Genomic DNA, 25,408 nt, shown 5'->3' with positions numbered 1-25,408 from the left:
ATGCTCCAGGTGCGGTCTTACCAATGCATTGTATAGTTGCAGCAACACTTCCTTACCTTTGTGCTCTGTTCCTTTAGCTATAAATGCCAACATTCCATTCACTTTCTTTATTATCTGCTGTACCTACATGCTCGTTTTCTGGGACTCATTCAGCCAATTGAATGTTTGACTGTCAGGCAAACAGCCTTTTTTTCCCTCTCATTTTCAATGTTTTTTATGTCTAGCAAATATAAATGTTCAAATCATTTTTGATAAACGACCTTTTTTAATGTCCCACTGAATTTTGTCCAACATTGTGCACACGGCAGTGTCCCGAAGACTGATCTTCAATTCCTGGAGACTCCAGGTCAATCCTGGAGGGTTGGCAACTCATCCACACGAGGATTTGCAAACCTGTGGAATTTCTTTCAGTGGTTGAACTAGAAATCCTATCAACATTCAAGGTCATATAATTATAGGAGCATGGAAAAGTATGAAGAGGGGTATAAGGAAAGGATCAGGATTACTTACTCATGTGAAGTGTAAACACCAACATGGACCAGTTGAGCCGAATGGCCGGTTCTCTTGTTTTAATTTCTGCATATTTCTATAAGTGATTATCCATTCGATTGCAATTTGTTAGATTATATCCTTGGTGCAAATTCACTGCCACATACCAAACAGCAGCAACGGCACTGTGAAAGGAATTCATTGGCTGCAAATGTTAAAGGAAAAGGCACTATATAAAAATATCCGTTTCTCCCAAAAGCTGCGCTGCTTTCTAAAGATTTACCAGGCTGGACCTCAAACTTTAACATACTATTTACACGCCAAGCAGAGAGTAAAGTCTTTGGCAGCCCCTGAATCACAGCCGCGCTTGCATGAGATGGCTGAATGTACAAGATGGTAACTGCGGCCTACAGCAGTGCATAAAAGCCTCACAAAACCTTGGGTCAATGGATCTAAAGGCAGCCAACAAAAGTTTCCTGGGGGAGGGGTTTTCTGAAAAGAAAAGGTGTGGTTGGAACAATTTATCATCAGATACTTCGGGTAATTAGGAAGCAGATCACTTGCTGTTAAAAATGACCCCTTTCATTCTCTTTGTCCTTCCGGTTCCCAGCAGGTTCTTTATAAACATCACTTCTTTAAAAGATGAAGAGAGCTTTTCTCCTTTTTTCATTTAAAAAAAATCTTTAATCCCTGCGCTCTTTGCGCCAGAATGGACCGTGCCACCACCCTTCAAAAACACCTAAATAGCTAAATAATGTGGATGCTTTCAATGTTAAATGTCTTTGATCAGCCTGAACCTGTCAGTCTCCACTGAAGACTTTTTCTCCTCGCCCTTGTTCCTGGCTGAGAGTGGAAGTAATGCACTTTGAAAGAATTACCCCAGGTGTCCTGCAAATCATCAATCTTTTCTCTTCTTTTCCTCTTCTCTGTGCTGCCCACCACCCACCCTCCCCACAGCAGCAACCCCCCCCCCCTTCCCCAAACCATGTCATTTGGTATACACAATGTGACATACCAGTCTGACCTGATGGGAGCTCACTGTCTGAGACTCCACCATTTTCTGCAGACAGGGGAAATCCTTTCCATATCACTACCCCAACAAGTTATATGTGCTGCAATGTTTATTCCTTTATTTAACGATGGTCAGAGTCATTTTTAAAAAAAAATTATACAACTCTCCACGTCCTGTTTTTTATTTAGGGTGAAAGGGAATCATTCTGAAGCGGTGATGGTAGGTTCATCTTTTTATTAATTCTCCTCGTATATTTTGAACACCAGAGAGTCAAATATATTTGCAGTCGGACAAAAAAACATTCAGCAGAAAGAGTGGTTTATCTTTTTCGTACCGCGAAGGGGAGAGTTTCCCGTGCAGTGAAAGGATGCAAAAATGTCCAGGCTGTTTGGTTGAAAAACACGTAGAGAGTTTCTCTGCAAGTTGCAAGCTTGTGGAGGCCCCTTGTTGGAAAGCAAGGGGCTGCTGAGTGGAAAATTCCTGTCAAGGCGACGTGTTTCCATTCCTAATGTAAAGAAAGGGAGTGCTGTTTCTCTCACAGGCAGGTCTGTGAAAGGCTGGCAAAATGCAGCAAAGATGGAAAGAAAAATGACCTCATCGAGCCTACTATTGTTAATCAAGACAAGTACTGATTTAAACAAAGACTAAGCCCTCAGGGGTTATCTTGTGTTCCTAAAACAACAGCAAAGCAAGCTTTTTTGTTGCAAAATACTGAGTTTGCTCCTTGGTCAGCACTTTGGAACAACACACTGATATTCCAATCGTGTATCAAAATTACGCCTTCACTGTAAACAATACAAATTATACATCACACTTCCCATGTTAAATGCTGCATTGATTTGATCTTCTCCTGTTAAGTTTTTATTATTAGATTTCATATGTTCTTTCTGTCAGACTGAGTTACTTTATTTTCCCAGAGATATATACCGAGAAGGGAGCCCCCAACCAACCAGAGCTGCTTAATTTTTGTCTGGTTTCCCCATTGTGTGTAGATTTGCTGCTGGTAATTTGATGAAGTGTAATTCTCTTTGACGCTGGGAAAGTCGCCTGGAGTGACCAGCAGGCGTTTGATGTGATCGCACCCGTGAGCCCCATCACGTAGCAGCTAATTGGATGGATTGGTGCACACCCCGAAGCTGAGCCGAAAGCTTCTCTCCTGTAAGTTTTGCAGACAAACATTCCACTCTGGTTTCTAGGGCAACAGACATAACAACAGCCCAATGAAACTATGGGTATCTGTCTTGTTAACTCTTAAAGGGCGCTCATTGAATAGAATACATCCTGTGGGAAACAACCCATTTTAGTCAGACAGCCCCTACTGTCAACAGCAACATTTCATTCACTTGGGCAGATATCTTATCACCCAACAACATGATGTCTTATGGTTAGCAAACATTGCTTCACCAATTATCTGTTCTAAACTGCCAGGAATATTATTTGTGTTCATATTTAATTTGTTTAGAAAGGGAATTTCGTCCTCAATTACTGTCGTCGCATAGGAGTGAGAGTGGGCCTTTTCGCTCCTAGAGCCTATTCCTCTATTGAATTAGTTCATGGTTGACCTGTACCTCAACTCCCTTTACCCGCCTTAGCTTCCAATCCCTTGATAAATCTACCGAACCAGAATCAGAGATATGTGTTTGTGTGTACAGATGTTATTGTTCCATCCAGCCCAACATTTCTCTACCCTGTCACTGCTTCTACAGATCATAGAATTTACAGAGCAGAAGGAGGCCGTTCGGCCCATCAAGTCTGCACCGGTCCTTCGAAAGAGCACCCTACTGAAGCCCACGTCTCCACCCTAACCCAATAACACGTCGCCCAGAAGCTAAGTTGGGTGTTGCTTGCTAGTACTGCTTTGCACCTGATGGGCACCACAGGCGTCCATACTGCGATCACAGCTTTTCTCAGTCTAAATTAATTGCAGGGCATAGTTTGTACATTTGAGGATGACATAAAAATGAGAAGTGTTGTGATCTGTGAGGAGGATGGTGACTGGCTTCAGCTGGATTGGCCTGATGCATGGCAGATTAAATTTAATACAGACAAGTGTGAAGTGATGCATTTTGGGAAGAAGAACAAAGAGATGCACAGAAGGTAAAGGGTACAATCCGAAAGGGGTTGCAAGAGCAGAAGCACCTTGGAATATATACAGTTGAGGGTGGCAGGGCAGGGGGGGGAAAGTAGCTCATGAGACATGTGGGATACTTGCTTTATAAATAGACACAAAGGGCTGGATTTTACAGCTTCCGGCAGTGGGGGCCGGCACATAAAATACGTTTTGGTATTTTGGTCGGCAATTGGTCGGCAGCTCTAGGAGGTGGAATATCCTCCTGGAGATGAAAGGAAGCGTCATCTCATACAACCATCACCCAAAAAATTCAAGCAGAGCTCACCCCGAAAATTTATCTGTATCCCGTTGCAGCCTCCTTATACTTTTTACAACTTATTTTCCTCCCTATCTTTGTGTTATCAGTAATTTTCTTTTACAGTTAAAATACCAAATTCATTTTTTACCAATTAAGGGGCAATTTAGCATGAGCAATCCACCTAGCCTGCACATCTTTTGGGTTGTGAGGAGAATGTGTAAATTCCGCACGGATAGTGACCCAGAGCCGGGATCGAACCTGGGACCCCAGCGTCGTGAAACAGCTGTGCTAACCACTGTGCCATCGTGCTGCCCTTGGTATCAGCAAATTTAGCAACTATACCAATGGACCCTTCATCTTAAATTATTTATACAAGTTGTAAAAGGTTATGCACCTAGCACTGATCCCTGTGGCACACCACTCATCACATCTTGCCAACCAGAAAAAGACCCATTTATACCTATCTGCTTCTTGTTAGCTAAACAATCTTTTATCCATGACAATATGATACCCCTTACATTATGAGCTTTCATATTCCACAATAACGTTTGATGAGGCGCCTTATCAGATGCCTTCTGAAAATCTAAATATAGTAAATCCACCAGTTCCCCTTTATCCGCAGAACTTGTTACTTCTTCAAAGAATTTCAATAAATTGGTTAAAAACATGACTTTACTTTTCCAAAACCATGTTGACTCTGCCTGATTAACTTGAATTTATCTAGGTGGCTTGTTATAATGGGCATGATTCAACTAAAATGGAACAAAGTCCCACAGCAAGCGCGTTTAGCCGCATGGGGCGAAATTCTCCAGAAACGGCGTGATGTCCGCCGACTGGCGCCCAAAACGGCGCAAATCAGACGGGCATCGCGCCGCCCCAAAGGTGCGGAATGCTCCGCATCTTTGGGGGCCGAGCCCCAACATTGAGGGGCCAGGTCGGCGCCGGCCGAATTTCCGCCCCGCCAGCTGGCGGAAAAGGCCTTTGGTGCCCCGCCAGCTGGCGCGGAAATGACATCTCCGGGCGGCGCATGCGCGGGAGCGTCAGCAGCCGCTGACGGCATTCCCATGCATGCGCAGTGGAGGGAGTCTCTTTTGCCTCTGCCATGGTGGAGACCGTGGCAGAGGCGGAAGGGAAAGAGTGCCCCCATGACACAGGCCCTCTCGCGGATCGGTGGGCCCCGATCGCGGGCCAGGCCACCGTGGGGGCACCCCCCGGGGCCAGATCGCCCCGCGCCACCCCCAGGACCCCGGAGCCCGCCCGCGACGCCTTGTCCCGCCGGTAAGGTAGGTGGTTTAATTTACGCCGGCGGGACAGGCATTTTAGCGGCGGGACTTCGGCCCATCCGGGCCGGAGAATCGAGCGGGGGGGCCCGCCAACCGGCGCGGCGCGATTCCCGCCCCCGCCGAATCTATGGTGCCGGAGACTTCGATAACCGGCGAGGGCGGGATTCACGCCAGCCCCCGGCGATTCTCCGACCCGGTGGGGGGGTAGGAGAATCTCGCCCATGTTTCCCGACGCTCGTAACGGCAAGAAACACGTGGCTATACAGCGCCACACACATTAAATAAGGGGCCTCAGCGGGGAATGCACAACCAAGGGTGCACATAGCCCCATTTTCCACACCAAGGAGCACTGCTCGCCGGAACTCCTCAGTACAGCGAGAGATCGGGGCACCATATGAAAATGGAGTTCCGATCTCCAATGCCCCAGGCACGACCCCTGACCGCCCAAGCCCCAATGCACTATGGGAGGGTTCCGGATGCTCCCCCCCAAAAAGAAACCCACACAGGGCACCCCTGGCCCGATCACCAGCACAGACAAAATGCCAGCTTGACAGCGGCACCTGGGCAGTGCCAGGCTGGAACACAATTGGCACTGCCAGGGTGCCCAGGTAGCACCAGCAGTGCCAGGGCACGACCCTGCCCAAAGGGCATGCACCTGGAGGCCTCCAATCCCCTGGGAGACCCCCATGAGCGCTGTTCCATCTGGTCACTGTTTGTGGGGATCAGTGCTAAACCGTGTTCACCTGAGGTCTCCGAGCCAAAGGGAATAGATTCTAATGCCTTGGTTACCTCGGGAAACTGCGCGTTAAAGTGAGACTAGCTCTATCGCTTTAATATGCAGATTTCTTAAAAAGTGATCCCGCCCACAATGAACGGGATATACATCGCAACGTCTTGTGAGATCTCGTTAGATCTCGTGAGGCATTACGAGCCGGGTAGATTCCGGAAACGGGGTCTCCCAGCTTTTATCGGCCACGCGCTGCACTACAGAGAGCTGCGTTTAGGGCGCAGCATGGCCATTGGAGCGCGCCCAGTATCTTTAATAATAGCTTCTAACATTGTCCCTATGGCAGATGTTAAGCTAACTGGCCTGTAGTTTCCTGCTTTCTGTCTCCCTCCCTTTTTGAATAAAGGAGTTACATTTGATATTTTCCAATCTAATTGAAACTTCCCCAAGTCTAGTGAATTTTGGAAAATTACAACCAAAGCAGCAACTATCTCACTAGCCACTTCTTTTAAGACTCTGGGATTAAATCCATCCGAAACAGGGCATTGTCAACCCGCAGCTCCAACAATTTGCTAAGTTCCATTTCCCTGGGTGATTTTCATTTTCTTGAGTTTTCCCCTTACCTTCCAATTCCTGATTTACGGCCATTTCTAGGATGTTTCTTGTATCCTCTGCAGTGAAGATTGATGCAAAACACCTGCTCAATTCATCTACCATCTCCTTATTTTCCATTAACTCCCCAGACTCCCTTTCTATAGGACCAATGCTCACTAAGTTAACTCTTTTCTTTTTCTTTTGAAATCTTTTTTATTAGCATTTCTCATATTTATAAACAATTGTATATATATACACATCACATTTTTCTTACCCGCGTTAATTTACTTTATTGTATACCTCAATTTAATTAATTGGTCCTATATACATTTCGCTGCCCTTTGGGTCGGTCTATGGTCCCCCCCCCCCTCCCTGGCATTCTCCCCCTCTCCCCCCACCCCCTCCCTGGCATTCTCCCCCCCACTCCCCCCCCGTTGACCTCAGCTGTGCTTTGTTTTTATTTTAAAGAGGGCGTTACCTCCCCCCTCTTCTCTTTGTGGTCACTCCACCTTCCTCGCCCCCCCCTCTCGAGGTTGCCCAGTCCTTTGGTTCCTCATCTATCTTGTTTTTTTATTCTTAACTTACTCCTCATTGTTGGCCTCGAACAGGTTTTGGAACAGGCCGACAAACTGCCCCCCAGTATCGAGGAAGCCTTCCTCTGACCCTCGGATGGCATACTTAATCTTCTCCAGGTGGAGAAATTCCGAGAGGTCAGCGAGCCAGTCTGCAGCTTTGGGTGGTGCTGCCGATCGGCAACCGAGCAGGATTCTCCGGCGCGCGATTAGGGAAGCGAAAGCTCGGGCCCTTCCCTATGTGTCCTGGTTGTTACGCTACCCCGAAGATTGCCACTATTCACCCTCACCCCCACAACCTTGGACATTGCCTCAGAGAAGGCTGTCCAGAACCCAGCAAGCTTGGGGCAAGCCCAAAACATGTGTGTGTGGTTGGCCGGGCCCTTCTGGCACCGTTCACATTTACTCTTCACCTCCAGGAAGAACCTGCTCATTCGGGTTCTGGTCAGATGCGCTCTGTGCACCACCTTGAGCTGCATTAGGCTTAGCCTTGCGCAGGAGGATGTGGAGTTAGCCCTGCTCAGTGCTTCGTTCCAGAGTCCCCACCCTACCTCTGTCCCCAGTTCATCCTCCCATTTTTGTCTGGTCTCGTCCAGTGTCCGAGCTCTGTTCAGTATCTGTCCGTATATTTCCCCACATAACCCCCCCTCCTTGCTCTTTATGCCCCCCTCCTTGCTCTCTATGCCTATCAGGTCCTCTAGTAGTGCGGTTTCTGGGGCCCTGGGGCACCCTACTGTCTCTTTGCGGAGGAAGTGTTTTATTTGGAGGGGTCTCATTTCCTGTCCTTTTGCTAGTTTCTACTTCCTTGTCAGTTCGTCCAGTGTCGCCAGTGCGTGCCCTATGTAAAAGTCTCCGACCGTCAGTGTGCCCCCATCCCGCCTCCATCTTTTAATGTTGGTATCTGATGGCTGGGGGGAGATCTGTGATTGCCACAGATGGGGGTCATTGGGGACATTTTAGTTAGCCCGAAGTGTTGTCTCAGCTTGGCCCATGTTCTCAGTGTGGCCGCTACCACTGGTCTCGTTGTGTATTTTGTTGAGGGGGATGGGAGTGCTGCTGTCGCCAACTCCTTTCTTTTTTAAAGTATCTGTGGAAACTCTTACTATCTGGCTACACCTCTCTGCATTCCTCCAATCCTGGAACCTTGCAGGCCTCCAATTTCCTTTGTCACACCATTGGTGGCTTTACCTTCAGCTTCCAAAGCTCTGGAATTACTTCCCTAAATCTCGACTCCCCCTTTGTACCCCTTTCTCTTTTAATAGACTTCTTAAACCTCCTTCTTTGGCTAAACCTTTGGTAACCAGTTCCAATATCTCGCTATGTAGCTCAGTGCCATAATGCGTCCTGTGGAGCACCTTGGGATGTTTTATTGTATTATGGGCACTATCTAAGTTGCTGCTGTTGTTCTGGTGTGTGGAATGAAGATAAATCAGATGGCCCAGCCTGCAGGCAAGGCAGACAGTCCAGCCAATACTAATGGGAGCATTACGAAACAAAACACCTGGATTTGTCCTCTCTATTAGAAATGCATAGAGGTTACAAGGTGCAAACAGGTCAGCTTGGCCCAACCAGTATGTGTCAGTGTTAACTTCCAACCGAGATGCCCATTATGCAATTGCAAATCCTTCTTTCTTGGTTTTGCTGGGCAGAAAGCAGAATGCCTCTTTTGTAAATGTCTGTGTTGTCCAGTCTGAGTAATATTAGGAAAATAGATGAAATAGTGATTCAATTTTTTTCTCTTTACGAGCGCACATTGTAATGAAACACGCAAGTACAAATCCCTTCGGAAAATATTCCTGACCGTTGATAAAACCACAAAAATCTCCGCAGATTCTCTCTCGCATTGCCACGTGATAAGTCCAGTAGACCTGCCATGCCGTAACACCTTAGTGCAAAGTCCGACAACCCTCTGAAATACCTGCTTCACTGCCAGCTGCCCAAACATTGTCAGGGTTTTAAGTGATAACAACTAACAAGTTATGTTACCATGTATGCTGCTAATGTTTTTTTCCCCCTGATGTTCAGCACTGGCCGGCGACGGGTTGCAAGACAGGGAGGCTCATAAAATGCATTGCGGCGACTGCCCGCACCACGCAGGCTCCATTATCACTTCTTCGGGGACTGACTGCCTTCCCAGCAGTGGCCACCGCTCAAACCTTGCACTGCTGGAACTTACATCTCTTGGCCATCCTTCCAAGGTGGGGGTTGTGCAGCACAGACCATCAACGGGGATGCATTCCCTGACCGCTCTCCAGGCCTCCATAAACCAGTGGGGGTGCAAATCCAAGTCGTATCTGACGCAACAGCAGCCATTCACCGCTGGTTTGACAGGCAACAGGTACCAGCCTGACTCGAGTGGGGAGCCTCATCACTAAATTTAAATCAGAGTTTGATTATGTAAGCTGGGACCTCAAAGCCATTGGGTGGACTTTTCACTCAGTAGAATCTATTGGTCAAGAAGGGAAGGTCTTCAAAAGGTAGTCGAAACAATTGGGACTAGGAGAAGCAATTGGCAGGCAATTTTGTGATGAATACCAGCAGTATTTTATCCATATTTTCCACGCATTAACTTTTCAGGCACCTGCAAAAATATCAGAGGCGAATGAAATCATCACAATTGGGGGTTCAGAAGCGCAGGCTGTCGAGTAACCTCGCTTCCCTGGATTTCAACAGTTCTATAACGGATATACATTTTGAGGGGGAAAAGATGGGCCGATCACTTTATGTTGCTGGAGTTATCAGATATGATGAAACTGCTGGACATCCAATAGCATAGAGTTGCTGCTGTGATACTCTTTGCCGTTAAAATTAACCGGACGTGTCTGGGTCTTCTCCAAATGAAGGGGACAGGCTCAGTCTTCATTGGTGGCCCTGTAGATTTTGTCTCCGCTGAGTATAGTTTGCAGGTTTAAGGTCCTATCTGATCATTTAAAAATTGTCTGCCTCCTGATTTGATTTATGCAGCAGAAAAGCTGTGTTTGACTAGTCTGTCGGGTGTTAAGGCTAGTTTTTTTCACACTGTGTTATGGGTGACATCACATGAAATTGTCAAGTTCCTAACAAAGTAGCAATTGTTTTTGTGGATGACTACCACTGCTGGAGTTTAGCCTTTTAGGATCAAGCCAAGGTTTAATTACAAGATACGTTAAAAAATATATAATTTTTCAGGGTTATGAATCGACCACTAGAGGAACACTAAAGCCTGTTCGTTTAGCTGGAAACAACAGCCGATTCAGTTTTGTGCTGTTCATTAGCGTCTGTTGGTCTGGGTTAGTAGTATGTAATATAGCACAGAGGATGGGGCAGGTTTCCGAGAATTGTTGGTTTGGGTATTTAATGGAGTAATATTTCATGTCAGCTGCACAATTTTGGAACATGTGCGAGCACACCATTTTCCAAATCCAGCATGAGGTTAAGCAAACCAAATCAGAGTTCAATCCCACTCGTGTAACAACTCAACATGCAGAAAATGATCCTGTGATCTCTACTGAACATATCAGCACAGAACCCAGCTAGTCCTGTGCCGAAGCTGTTATCTTCTGAGTGAGCTATTAAACCAAGGCCCAGTCCATACCTGTTCAGAGGAAAGTTAAAATATCTCATTCCACGAAGAGAATTTCACTACAAATTATCTCCTCAACGCCACCCACCCCCGCCCCCTTCCATGTCACCTCCACAATGACCTTGAACAGTTTGAGGAGCTCATGGACTTCTTCATTAATATTTTTAAAAATAAATTTAGAATACTCAATGTGGTGAATATATTCACCATAATGCATGCATGATACTATAACCTATGACCTGTAACCTGGAAGTGATGATATGAACTGCTTCCAGGTACTGTACTATAACCCTGGTATGGCTCCGCCCACACCGGGGCATATATAGGCCGGCCTCTTGTGGGCGGCATTCATCTGTACTACTGACTCTGGCTAGGCAAGTTCATGACTAATAGAGCCTTATGTTCACTCGCTCTCGCTGCCTCTCTGTGGATTGAAGGTACATCACTCAATTATTATTTTTTTCCAATTAATGGGCTCTTTAGCATGGCCAACTGTGGTAAACCACTATTGCACCTATATTAGGTGATGTAAGGTAGGACCTGTACTACAGGTTCGCCGGTAGTCCCTGTCTGCTGGCTCCACCCAGTAGGAGGAGTATAAATATGCGTGTCCTCCATTCAGCAGCCATTTCGCCAGCTGCTGTGGGAGGCCACACATCTTAGAGCAATAAAGCCTCAGTTATATCCAATTCTAGTCTTTGTTCAATTGATCATGCATCAATGTATTGCTCTAAGATTTTCTAAAAGATGGACCTCCGTATCAAGCCAGATCGCCTGCAGCTGGATCCGCAATCAAGCGACGCCAAAAAGGACTTCAATCACTGGATAGCTTGCTTCGAGGCGTACATCAGCTCAGCGACCACCCCTGTTCCGGAGGCTCAGAAGATACAGATCCTGTACTCAAGGTTGAGCTCCAACGTGTTTCCGCTGATCCAGGACGCCCCGAACTACGCCGACGCCATGGCGCTTCTCAAAGAAAACTACGCACAGAAGACGAACACGCTCTTCGCCAGGCACGTACTCGCCACTTGCTCTCAACACCCTGGTGAGTCTATAGAAGACTTCTGGCGGGCCCTAATCCCTCTCATCCGGGACTGTGACGGTCAGGCCGTTACGGCCACTGAACATTCGAACCTCCTTATGCGGGTCGCGTTCGTGACTGGGATTGGGTCGGACCTCATACGCCAAAGACTGTTAGAAGGGGTCACGCTCGATCTAGCTGAGACAAAGAAGCTAGCGCTCTCTATGACAGTCGCCACGCGCAACAGTCAGGCCTAACCCCCAGCCACGCGGCCCACCCTCCTACGCATCGTGGACCCCACAGACGGCCGCCCCAGCAGGTGCTTACCCAGCCAGTACGCCTGTGCCACGCGCCAGCCCGCGCACCCCGGGGGTCCCCGATGTTACTTCTGCGGCCAGCAGAAACACCCTCGCCAATGCTGCCCGGCCCGCGCGGCCCTTTGCAAGGCTTGCGGCAAAAAGTGCCACTTTGCCGCGGTGTGCCAGGCCCGCGCAGTCGACGCTATCGCCCCCACCCCCCTAGTTTACACACAATGGGCGCCGCCATCTTCATCTCCCCGGACCACGTGCGGCCCATGGGTGCCGCCATCTTGTCCAACTTCGCAACGTGCAGCCCATGGGCGCCGCCATTTTGTCCCCCGCAGGATCTTCAGGTGCCGCCATCTTGTCTCCCCCACAGGGCACGGACACCGAAGCATTCCAGGACCTGGGTCCCCCAGGCTCCCCATCATCCGACGGCAGCGACGACCGACCACGACTCGCCTCAGTCTCGAGATCGACCAGTCTCGTCCGCACAACCTGGCCACCGCATCAACGCCCACGTGACCTCTTGCCTGCTGGACTCCGGGAGCACTGAAAGCTTCATACACCCGGATACGGTAAGGCGCTGCTCCCTCACGGTACACCCCGCCAACTAAAGAATCTCCCTGGCCTCTGGATCCCATTCCGTCGTGATCCAGGGGTACTGTATGGTCACACTCACGGTCCAGGGCGTAGAATTCAGCAGCTTCCACCTCTATGTCCTCCCTAACCTCTGCACTGCTGTACTACTAGGCCTGCACTTCCAGTGCAATCTCGAGAGCATAAGCCTCAAATTTGGCGGGCCCCTACCACCCCTCACTATGTGTGGCCTCGCGACCCTAAAGGTCGATCCGCCTTCTCTCTTCACAAATCTAACCGTGGATTGCAAACCCGTCGCCACCAGGGGCAGACGGTACAGCACCCAGGACAGGACCTTCATCAGGTCCGAGGTCCAGCAGCTGCTTCGGGAAGACATCATCGAGGCCAGCAACAGTCCCTGGAGAGCCCAAGTGGTAGTCGTTAAAACTGGGGAGAAACACAGAATGGTCGTGGACTACAGCCAGACCATCAATCGGTACACGCAGCTCGACGCGTACCCCCTCCCATGCATATCTGATATGGTCAATCAGATTGCACAGTACTGGGTCTTCTCAACAGTAGACCTCAAATCCGCCTACCACCAGCTCCCCATTCGTAAATCGGACCGTCCATACACTGCCTTCGAGGCGGATGGTCGCCTCTATCACTTCCTCAGGGTTCCCTTCTGCGTCACTAACGGGGTCTCGGTCTTCCAAAGGGAGATGGACCGAATGGTCGACCGGTACAGTTTGCGGGCCACCTTCCAGTACCTAGACAACGTCACCATCTGCGGCCATGACCAGCAGGACCATGATGCCAACCTTGCCAAATTTCTCCACACCACCACTCTCCTCAACCTCACCTACAACGTGTTTAGCACGACCCGCTTAGCCATACTCGGCTATGTGGTCCAGAACGGAGTTCAGATGCCCGATCCCGACCACATGTGCCCCCTCATGCAGCTCCCCCTCCCCCACTTCCCCAAGGCTCTCAAACGCTGCCTCATACTACGCCCAGTGGGTCCCAAACCATGCGGACAAGGCCTGCCCACTCATACAGTCCACACACTTTCCCCTGGCGGCCGAGGCACAACAGGCCTTCACCCGTATCAGAGCCGATATCGCCAAGGCCAAGATGCACGCAGTAGACGATTCACTGCCCTTTCAAGTAGAGAGCGATGCATCGGACGTCGCCCTTGCCGCCACCCTCAATCAGGCAGGCAGACCGGTGGCATTCTATTCCCGCACTCTTAATGCCTCAGAAATTCGGCACTCCTCTGTCGAAAAAGAGGCCCAAGCTATTGTTGAAGCTGTGCGGCATTGGAGGCGTTACCTGGCCGGCAGGAGATTCACCCTCTTCACTGACCAACGGTCGGTAGCCTTCATGTTCAATAACATACAGCGGGGCAAGATCAAGAATGATAAGATCTTGAGGTGGAGGATCGAGCTCTCCACCTATAATTACGAGATTTTGTATCGCCCCGGCAAACTCAACGAGCCCCCAGACGCCCTATCCCGAGGTACATGTGCCAGCACACAAGTAGACCGACTCCGAGCCCTGCACGACAGCCTTTGTCACCCGGGAGTCACACGGTTGTATCATTTTGTCAAGGCTCGCAATCTGCCCTACTCCGTCGAGGACGTACGGACAATCACCAGGGACTGCCAGGTCTGTGCGGAGTGTAAGCTGCACTTCTACCGGCCGGACCGTGCGCGCCTGGTGAAGGCCTCCCACCCCTTTGAACGCCTCAGCGTGGATTTCAAAGGGCCCCTCCCCTCCACCGACCAAAACACGTATATTCTCAGTGTGGTCGATGAATACTCCAGATTCCCCTTCGCCATCCCATGCCCTGATATGACGTCTGCCACAGTCATCAAAGCCCTAAACATTATCTTCGCTCTGTTCGGTTTCCCTGCCTACATCCACAGTGACAGGGGATCCTCATTCATGAGCGATGAGCTGTGTCAGTTCCTGCTCAGCAGGGGTATCGCCTCCATCAGGACAACCAGCTATAACCCCCGGGTGTAGTATTGGGTGTTCTGATGTACAGATGAACCAACACGGTTGTATTTGGTACAACGCTGTTTTATTTCAACTTGTTATTTACAGTCCTGTCTTGATACTCTGCACGTGGTGACTCCCTGTGTGTGATGTTAATCAGGTCCTGTCCTTGTCCTGGTCTCCAGATCTACTGGCCACCAGGTGTCGTGTTTCTTCTCTTATACTGTCTCTGTCCTTGTCTATGATTGGTTGTCGTGTTGTGTGTGCTGATTTGTCTGTTGGTGTGTCTATCATGATGTGTGTGTTTGAATATCATGACATCCCCCCTTTTTTTACAAAATTATGTGCCTACGTGGTTATAAATACGAATGTGTCGTGAGTGCATCTAAAAGTGTGTGTGCGTGATATTTACAGCAGGTGCATGTGGCGTAACTATATACATGGAGCGATGTCGGGTGTGTCATGCTAACGAGGTTGTATCATAACAAAACAGGAAGACGAAAAACTTTGAAGTGTGGTCCGGTCAAACGATATCTGGAATGATAAAACAGTAACATGTTACAATACAATAGTGTTTCAACTTTAACGTGTGAACAGTCTCATAAGTCCAATCTAGTAGGTGTGCGACGAATTCGGGTTGACCGTCAGGGTGGCACTCCATTCATCGGCCGGATTGACATCACATCAATGACTGAAACCCGGAAGGCATCTTGGTCATCTGTGTCATTTGGCTGGATGTCCTGATGTACGGGCTGGACGGTCCTGACGTGTCTGCGAGGTTGTCGGAGATGTGTAGGATCCATCGGTTGAACCGCTCGACAGTAGGCAGCGTAATGGCCCATCTTGCCACATCGTAGGCATTGTCGGTTTTAAGCAGAACATTGCCCTTTTAAATGTACAGCTCCACAGTTGCCGCACGTCATGACGTCACAGCGTTCGTTACGCCACTGCGCATGCGCAGTTCGGTCTTGCATCGGGCGCGCCTGTGCAGTGCGCCCCTCGATGTTGCCGTTGGTTTTGGCGCGCACAAGCGCGGGAAACGGCCACCCTCGTCCGGGCCGCGGGCCGGGAGATAATCAATTGCCTGGATGCGTTCGGCCTCGTGGGCGGCCTGGCTTGCCGATTCGACGGCTAGGGACCCCCTCCGTGCCGATTCGGTCGCCTGAAATTGGGCAAAATGGCTGGTTGCATCTTCATGGAGGACACAAGCTTCCACCGCAGACACTAAGGTCAGGCCTTTAATTTTAAGAAGCTGCTGGCGTAGGCCACTGGAGGCAATGCCAAAAGCAATCTGGTCCCGGATCATGGACTCTGAGGTGGTGCCGTAACCGCAGGACTGCGCGAGTATGCGGAGGTGCGTCAGAAAGGGTTGAAAGAGCTCATCTTTACCTTGCAGGCGTTGCTGAAAGATATACCTTTCAAAACTTTCATTCACTTCAACGTTAAAGTGCTGGTCTAGCTTGAGGAGGACCATGTCATACTTGGATTGGTTCTCGCCTTCCGCGAACACCAGTGAGTTGAATACATCGATGGTGTGCTGACCTGCAGTGGTAGGGAGCATCGCAATCTTTGTTTCGTCCGAGGCACTCTGTTTCTCGTTGGCTCGCATGTACAGTTCAAATCGCTGCTTGAAAAGCTTCCAATTGGTGCCAAGGTTCCCAGCGACTTGCAACGGCTGGGGTTTGTTGGTGATGTCCATATCTCAGGATGGCAGGTTTGCCGGCAGGTATCGATCCACTCCTGTACCATGTAGTGTTGGGTGTTCTGATGTACAGATGAACCAACACGGTTGTATTTGGTACAACGCTGTTTTATTTCAACTTGTTATTTACAGTTCTGTCTTGATACTCTGCACGTGGTGACTCCCTGTGTGTGATGTTAATCAGGTCCTGTCCTTGTCCTGGTCTCCAGATCTACTGGCCACCAGGTGTCGTGTTTCTTCTCTTATACTGTCTCTGTCCTTGTCTATGATTGGTTGTCATGTTGTGTGTGCAGATTTGTCTGTTTGTGTCTATCATGATGTGTGTGTTTGAATATCATGACACCGGGGAAACGGGCAGGTAGAGAGGAAGAACGGGACGGTATGGAGGGCCGTCCAACTGGCCCTACGGTCCAGGAACCTCCCAGCCTCTCGCTGGCAAGAGGTCCTCCCTGATGCACTCCACTCCTTTCGGTCACTGCTGTGCACCGTCACTAACAACACACCCTATGAACGTCTTTTTGCCTTCCCCACATCCGGGGTGTCGCTCCCGACCTTGCTCGCGGCTCCAGGACCAGTCCTGCTCCATAGGCACGTCCGACTTCATAAGGCAGACCCGTTGGTGGAGGGGGTGCAATTGCTCCATACAAACCCCCAGTATGCCTACGTGGCGTACCCCGACGGCCACCAGGATACTGTCTCCCCCAGGGACCTGGCACCAGCAGGTTCCACACACACACACCCCTCCGGCCCGGCGCCACCCTCCCCTCCCATGGCGCTCCCAGCATTAACCCCACCAGGACCATCCGTCCTTCCCATGCCCACGCCCGAGGATGAAGAGGATTTCGGCACTCTCCCGGAGTCACCGAACATCGGGCCAGCATCAACATCGCCGCCACCACTACGTCGCTCCCAGCAGAACATCAAGGCACCGGACCGGTTAAACCTCTAACTGGTCCACCGGACTTCAAAAGAAATTTTATTTTCTGCTCAAATGCTGTAAATATTGATTCATTGCTGTATATAGTTCCCCACCACCCCCGCCGGACTCAATTTTAACAGGGGGTGAATGTGGTAAACCACTGTTGCATCTATATTAGGTGATGTAAGGTAGGACCTGTACTACAGGTTCGCCGGTAGTCATTGCCTGCTGGCTCCGCCTAGTAGGCAGAGTATAAATATGCATGTCCTCCATTCAGCAGCCATTTCGCCAGCTGCTGTGGGAGGCCACACATCTTAGAGCAATAAAGCCTCAGTTGTATCCAACTCTAGTCTTTGTTCAATTGATCGTGCCTCACCAACCCACCTACCCTGCTCACCTTTTTGGTTGTGGGGGCGAAACCTACGCAGACACAGGGAGAATGTGCCATAGAGAGCATCCTATCCGGCTGCATTACAGCTTGGTATGGCAACTGCTCGGCCCAAGATCGCAAGAAACTGCAGAGCTGGTGAACTCAGCCCAACGTCTCACACAAGCTTGCCATCCTCCCATTGATTCTGTCTAGACCTGCAGCTGCCTCAGGGAGGCAGACAGGATTATCAGAGACCCCTCACACCCAGGCTTTGCCCTTTCCCAGACCCTTCCACCAGGCAGAGGATACAGAAGTCTGAAGACCCGCACATCCAGACACAGGGACAGCTTCTTCCCCACAGCTACTAGACTCCTCAACGACTCTCCCTGGGACTGATCTGTTCCCTGTAAGACCACTATTCACGACGCCCTATGCTGCTCTTGTTTGGCCCATGTTTTGCACTGTAACCAATTACTATTTGTTGATGTACCATTTGTCAATGTACTCTGTCGATTATTCTTTTGTCTACTAGGTACGTACTGTGTATGTCCCCTTGGCCGCAGAAAAATACTTTTCACTGTACTTCGGTACAAGTGACAATACTTTCAATCAATCAATCAATGCACAAACTCCACACAGACCCGGGATCGAACCCGGGCTCTCTGTACCGTGATGCAGCAGTGCTAACCACTGGGCCAACGTGCAGTCCACTTCTTCATTCGTATTGAGCCGTCAGTTCAGCTGCCTCTGCAGCATTCTCTCCTTTCTCTCGTACACCAAGCCCCCCAGGCTTCCTCTGTCCTGGTCTTGAACCTGCATCTTTCTCTAGTTCCTTTGATGTCAGCTGAATATGATGGCATCTGGGGCTTTTAAAAGCACCAGATCAATTATGTATGACTTATAATTATGTGGGTCTATAAATACACAATAGCAACAGTGCCTTTCTCATTCAATTCTGCTTAGGAAAGCCAATGCTAATTGATCAGCAGATAGTGCAACCATAAATCAAGAGTTGATGGGGATATTGGTGATCATTCCCATGTCTAGAGTGCAGGTCATGCTGATTACACCGAAGAATGTGTGGAAGTGCAGCTCTTTAAGGGAGTGGCTCAGGGTAAATCACATGGGGGCACGCAAATCTCATCCAGTAGGGAGTTTGTGTGGGGCCCTGGGAGCAGGATCTCAGGCAGTGTTAAGTCAAAGTGTTAAGATCTGTTACATTATGCTCTGTGCCTGTTACATATCTGACTTTCACCAATAAACCCCTTTGTTAACTGCTGGAAGCCTCCAGTGTATATCTTGAGCCAGCACATTGGCGACGAGGTAAAAATTTTGAACGCAGCCGACAGTCATCGTGAATTGAGGAGGGAAGAAAGGAGCAGTTCAAATAGTAAACAAGCAAAGAAGGCAAGGACAAACAGAAGGTGATATTTCTGACAGTTTATGGGCCCCAAATGTAAAATTTAATTAAAACCTCATGTGTCCGGAGGCACCCGACTCAAAGACTTTTGACCAGATAGTGAAAGGACATTTCAATCCAAGGCCTTCGATTATCCTTCAACATGGAACGCTCTGAGTGACATGTTGCGCATTCAGCTGGTTTGTGGGATCCACAACCTTAATATCCAGAAGACGCTCCTGGTTGAAACCACTATAATGTTGGAAAAAGCAATAGAGATAGCTCAGGTGACAGAGTATGCTGAAAAAGGCTCCACTGACCTTCAAAGTGCAGCTGAAGGGAGTTCAACCAAGTATGGGGCTGTTTGCTGGCAAGGTGCGCGGCAGGATCAACAGGCACAGCGGAGAACCAGACATGTTCCTCGAGTTTGGATTGGCATCAAAGGACCGGGTAGAAGTCAGGGCATCAACCCAGGACAGAGGAGAACTGCTATCATTGAAAAGGGCAGCACGATGGCGCAGTGGTTAGCACTGCTGCCTCATGGCGCCGAGGTTGCAGGTTCAATCCCGACCCTGGGTCACTGTCCATGTGGAGTTTGCACATTCTCCTTGTGTTGGCGTGGGTTTCGCCCCCACAACCCAAAGATGTGCAGGGTAGGTGGATTGGCCACGCTAAATTGCCCCTTAATTGGAAAAAATGAATTGGGTACTCTAAATTTTTTTTTAAATCATTGCAGGGGAGAAATCCCCAGGAGACCTGTCATGTTCGGGAGTTTGTGTGTTTCCGATGCAACCACAGGGAACGCATTGAAGTACTTTGCCAGGCTAGGCAAAGTGTGCCATGCAAAAAAAATATACAGCAGCAGTGGCAGTCCACAGAGCCATGAGCATTGAGGAGAAGAGATCTGACGAAGAGCATGCGATGTATCGGTTGAACGCAGTCCAATTGAATAAGATAACTCCAAATGAAAATGCATTTAGGGTAAATGGCAAACCCCTAAAAATGGAAGTTGACACCAGGGCTTCGGTGACCATAGTGGGAAAACAGACTTTCTAATATTTTCAAGCTGGAACTCAGCTTTTAAGTTTGAACAGCCAAACTCTCCAGGGGAGCCTTTGAAGATCCTCAGAACCACCAACACTCCAGTGGCATACAAAAGGGCAGGAGGCCAATCTGTCCTTGATTGTCGTGGAAGGGCACAGATCCAGCCTGATGGGAAGAGACTGGTTACAGGACATTAGTCTCAATTGGCTGGAGGTTATCAATATATCCAATGGTGTCCTCCAAGATGTCCTAGGGAGGTTTAAAGACATATTTTACAAGGAACTACACCAGATTAAATGCGTCAAAGCTTAAATCTATGTCAATCCATCCTCGACGCCCAGGTTCTTCAGAGCTAGACGAGTGACATATGCACTGCATCAGAAGATTAAAGCATCGCTCAAGTGTTTGGAAGAGCTGGCTATAATCAAGCCGGTTCAGTTTTCCAAACAGGTGGCACCAATACTCCCCGTTGTAGATTGCATGATAAGAATTTGTGGGGACTACAAACTAACCATAAATCACGCTGCCCAGGTATCCGATTCCCCGGACCAAGGACCTCTACGCTAAGCTGACAGGAGGCCATACCTATTGATAATTGGACCTTAGTCATGCATACCTGTAACTAGAATTGGTGAAAGAGTCTCACAAGTTTTCCACAATAAATACCCACAAAGGGCTCTTTCAGTAGACCAGACTACCTTTCGGCCTATGCTATTGTCCAGCGTACGATGGAAAATCTCCTCCAGGGACTTCCTTAGGTGATGGTTTTCCTTGACAATGTGTTAGTCACTGATGCTACCTCTGAGGAACACATGCCCAGCCTGGAGGAAGTATTAAAGAGGTTTTGGGATGCTGGAGTCTGCCTCAAACATGAAAAATTTACTTTCCGGGCCTCAGAAGTGATTTTGCTTATTGCGACATGGTTGCATCTCCTGGAAGAAAAGATCAACTTTTGAACTTTAATCCCCTTATGCAGGATAGGGTTCACAACTCCGAGTGGCCGTGCACCATGACACTTTTCAAACCTGCTCCAATAACTGCATGAAAATTGAAGAGATCTAGGATATGATTACTCCCGCAATGGAGCCAGCCAGGTCGAGAGTGCCAAGTGAAGGCTTTTGATGGGAACCAGCCTGTATCCTTTATAGGCTCTCCCAAAAATCAGACATCCCGGGAAAGGGTTGGGAACCCCAGAATCGAGACCCGCCCATTTTTAAAGAGTTCCTAAGTCAACTTGACTCGGTGAAAATCCAAGCCAAGGAGTCTACAAAGCAATGTAGATGGGTTACATGAATGGACAGAAATTTGTTGGAAGGACTATAATGTGTGAAAATGTGAACATATCCTCTTTGGCACAAAGAATAGAAAAGCAGCATATCAGAGAAACAAAGAACGATTGCAGAACTTTGAGGTGCAGAGGGATCTGGGTGTCTTGGTACCTGAATCACAAGGAGTTAGTACACAGGTACAACGAATGATGAGGAAGGCAAATGGAATGTTGTTATTTATGGCAAGGTGAATGGAATATAAAAGGAGGGATGTTTTGCTACAGTTGAACAGGTCATGGATAGATCACATCTGGAGTACGGTGAGAAAAAAACAGAAAATACTGGACAATCTCAGCAGGTCAGACAGCATCTGTGGAGAGAAAAGGGAGCTGACATTTCGAGTCTGGATGACTCTTTGTCAAAGCTAGGCTTTTTCTCCACAGATGCTGTCAGATCTGCTGAGATTGCGCAGTATCTTCTGTTTTTGTTTCAGATGTCAGTATCCACAGTAATTTGCTACTTTCTGGAGTATTGTGTACAGATTTGGTCTCCTTATTAAGAAAGGATAACATTGCATTAGAAGCAATTCAGAGAAGCTTCATTCAACTGATTTCTGGGAATATCCTGGGTTTATTTTCATAGAACCATAGAATCAGAATTTACAGTGCAGAAGAAGGCCATTTGGCCCATCGAATCTGCACCGGCCCTTGGAAAGAGCACCCTACTTAAGCCCACATCTCCACCTTATGCCCGGATCCCGGAACCCCATTTAACCTTTTGGACGCTAAGGAGCAATTTAGCATGGCCAATCCACCCATCCTGCACATCTTTGGACTGTGGGAGGAAACCGGAGCACCCGGAGGAAACCCACGCAGGCACGGGGGAAAAGTGCAAACTTCACACAGACAGTCACCCGAGGCCGGAATTGAACTCCGGTCCCTGGAGCTGTGAGGCAGCAGTGCTAACCACTGTCATTTTATGAGGAAGTTGGGCCTGAATCAATTGGAGCTCAGAAGATTGAGCGGCAATTTTGTTGAAACATGTAAGATCCTGAGAGAGCTTGACAGGGTGGATGCTGAAAGGATGTCTCCCTTGTGGGAGATACTAGAACTGGGGTGGGGTGGCACGCAGATTAAAAATAAGGGATTTCCCATTTAAGAAAGATGAGGGTCATTTTTCTCTCAGAGGGTCATTAGCCTGTGGAACTCTCTTCCCCAGAGACCAATGGTATCAGGGGCCATTGAATATTTTTAACACTGATAGATAGATTCTAGATTGACAAGGGAGACAAAGGGTACAGGGGTAGACAGGAAAGTAGAGGCCAGAATCAGATCGGCCATGGTCAAAGGAAATGGCAGATCAGGCTCAAAGGCTCAATGACCCACCCCTGATACTGATTCAGACATCCGTATGTTCATAGATTCATTGTTGCAGAGGGATTTTTCTTATTAATGGCCCTGGGTTTCATTCAAATCTCTTATCATATTGCAGAACTCACGCACTGTGCTGCATAAACTCCATTCTTGTCTGCACTCACCCTCAAATTCATAAGTGCTTTAGCATAACTGTCCCTCAAGCATCATTGCTGCCTCACCTGCTAGTCACCTGACTAGGATCCCCCTGACACTGACCTGTGTGATGTATTTTCAAAATGGGAAACTTTGGAGGAAACATAAGTTCTCCACTCTGTGTAGCTGGAAAGTGACATCTGTATTATTTCCACGTGAAAAGGAGCATTATTTCTTGCTTTATTGGAGGGCTTCTTGTCAGCCAGTTCCGACTGCATTGCTTATGCATAATATTGGCATAAGTTTATCTTGGTTTAAGGGTTGATCCCGTCAAGCAAAGACTGGGTCATGGCATTTTCAAATGTTTCCTGTTCGGATATTACTTGAATGAGCCCCGTCTTCTGTGGAATATCAGTTACAGAACATTTCCAATCTTATTCATCTTATGAATGAAATGAAGGGGTGACTTTTAGCATGGGTGAGTTCCTGGGTTTCAGTGTCAATGTCGGGGGGGGGGGGGGGGGTTGCATAGGTTGGGGGGTGGGGGATGTTTAACTCCTGGAAAAATGCTGGTTAAGCTGGTTCCGACTGATTACATTCATATATGAACTCCAGAGTGTCAGGCTGCGTGCACATATCTACCTCAGGAGAGGGGGTGCGTCAATTTCAACATATTAATGGTTTCATTTGAGTGATATTAACATTGTTTTTGCAATTTAACAGTAGGTCCAAGGGATTCCTGGAGCTGGCCAATCAAAGCAAGGAGGAAACGCTGTGGCTATGAAGGGAGCCAGAAATATGAGAGAGAAATACGTCAGTAAGTATTGACGCCTCACAGCTGTTTTAGAACCAGAGGAAAGTTACGGTGCAGGAAGGGGCCATTCAGCCCATCGAGTCTGCGCCGACCAAAAGAAAGAAACGAGCTGCTCATTTTAATTCCACCTTGTAGCACTTGGTCCGTTGCAGGTTACAGCACTTCAGATCCAGTCACCTTGTAAATGAGTTGAACACTTCAGCCTCAAACACAAACTCAGGCAGTGAATTCCAGATGCTCACCACCCTCTGAGTGATCAATGTTTTCCTCATGTCACCTCTAATCCTCCTACCAATCACCTTAAATCTATGGCCCCCTGGTAATTCACCCCTCAGCTGGGGGAAACAAGGCTTTCCTCTCTACCATATCTAGGCCCCTCATATTTTGTACACCTTAAATAGGTCACCTCCTCTGTTCGCAGGAAAACAACCCTCCCTTTCCAATCTCTCCTACTAGTTGCAATTTTCAAGCCCTGGCAACACTTTTGTAAATCTCCTTGTACTCTCCACAGATCAGTTATATACTTCCTGTAACGTGGTGGCCAGAACTCCAGCATTTTACACAGTTCCATCATTACATCCCTGCTTTTGTATTCAATGCCTCACTCAATAAAGAAAGCATTCCACAAGCTTTCTTGATCACCTTTGTCCACCTGTCCAGCCACCTTCAAGGACCTGTGGACATGCACTCCAAAGTCTCTCACTTCCTCGACCACTCTCAATATCTTCCTGTTTATTGAATATCTACTTGCTTGGTTTGTAATCCCCAAATCCATTACGTCTCAATTTTCTGGATCTAATTCTATTTGCCACTTCCCTGCCCACTCAACCAAACCATTGATAGGGGGCCGGATTCTCTGATTTTGCAGCTAAGAGCCGACGCCGGAATGGGAACTGTGGCGGTTTTTGACGTCAAAATCGGCGCCGAACCCTCAGATCCCAGGACCGGTGAGGGGCTAACAGCGGCCCCGAGTAAAACCCCCGGCTCCCGCGCCAAAAATGGCTGGAAAATGGCCGTGTCCGTGGCCGTGCATGCGCACGGTGACGACCTGCAGCGGTCGCACCGTACCCGACCTGCCAGATAGTGCCTCCCTGGATTCCCCCCTCGCCACCCCCCGGTCAGGCAGGTCCTCGAATGACAAGCGCTGCCAGTACGCACGAGGCCTCAGGCGGCGATCCGGTTGCACTCCCTCCTCGTTCTGTTGGGCGGCCAGCTCTCCATCCTCACTGGCTGCCTCATGTTCTTCTGGGGCAGGCTCCATTGCTGTATGGTCCTCCTGCTTGGGCAGCTCCATCTCGTACAGCCTCAGTGTATCCCCCAGGGCTGTGGTGACTAGGACGAAGGCCACCATTGCTGGTTGTATTCCAATATCTATTGTCTACAGTGGGTGAAAGCCCGCCATTTTAGCATGGTTGCCCCAGGTTGGCACTGTGGACCCTGTCCATGGATATCATAGAACATAGAACATACAGTGCAGGAGGAGGCCATTCAGCCCATCGAGTCTGCACCGACCCACTTAAGCCCTCACTTCCACCCTATCCCCAGAACCCAATAACCACTCCTAACTTTTTTGGACACTAAGGGCAATTTATCATGACCTAACCTGCACATCTTTGGACTGTGGGAGGAAACCGGAGCACCCGGAGGAAACCCACACAGACACGGGGAGAACATGCAGACTCTGCACAGACAGGGTCCCATTGTGCTACCATGCTGCCCTCCCTCTCTTGTGGTCCCGTCGGTGCCCAGCACCTTGGGGGCCTCTGGGCCTGGCACCCATCCCCGCCATCAGGCTTGTGCTGCCCTTGCCAGCGATATGCTCCACAGCACACATCTGGCGGCCTCCTGTTGCCCTTGGGTGGGTTACGTGATGCCC

General features: G+C 48.9%; 1 long non-coding RNA gene across 1 annotated transcript; it reads left to right on the top strand.

The window, feature by feature from the left end:
* Positions 1-1,514: 1,514 nt before the first annotated feature.
* LOC140389284 (uncharacterized) lies at positions 1,515-25,369 on the top strand. The gene is made up of 3 exons (XR_011934320.1): positions 1,515-1,720; positions 2,494-2,659; positions 23,442-25,369. It is a non-coding gene; the product is annotated as an uncharacterized lncRNA (long non-coding RNA).
* Positions 25,370-25,408: the final 39 nt, after the last annotated feature.

The sequence above is a fragment of the Scyliorhinus torazame genome, chromosome 14 (genome assembly GCF_047496885.1).
Source record: "Scyliorhinus torazame isolate Kashiwa2021f chromosome 14, sScyTor2.1, whole genome shotgun sequence".
NCBI lineage: Eukaryota > Metazoa > Chordata > Chondrichthyes > Carcharhiniformes > Scyliorhinidae > Scyliorhinus > Scyliorhinus torazame.
The sequence above is the reverse complement of the archived record's forward strand: the minus strand, read 5'-3'. Positions and strand labels throughout refer to the sequence as shown.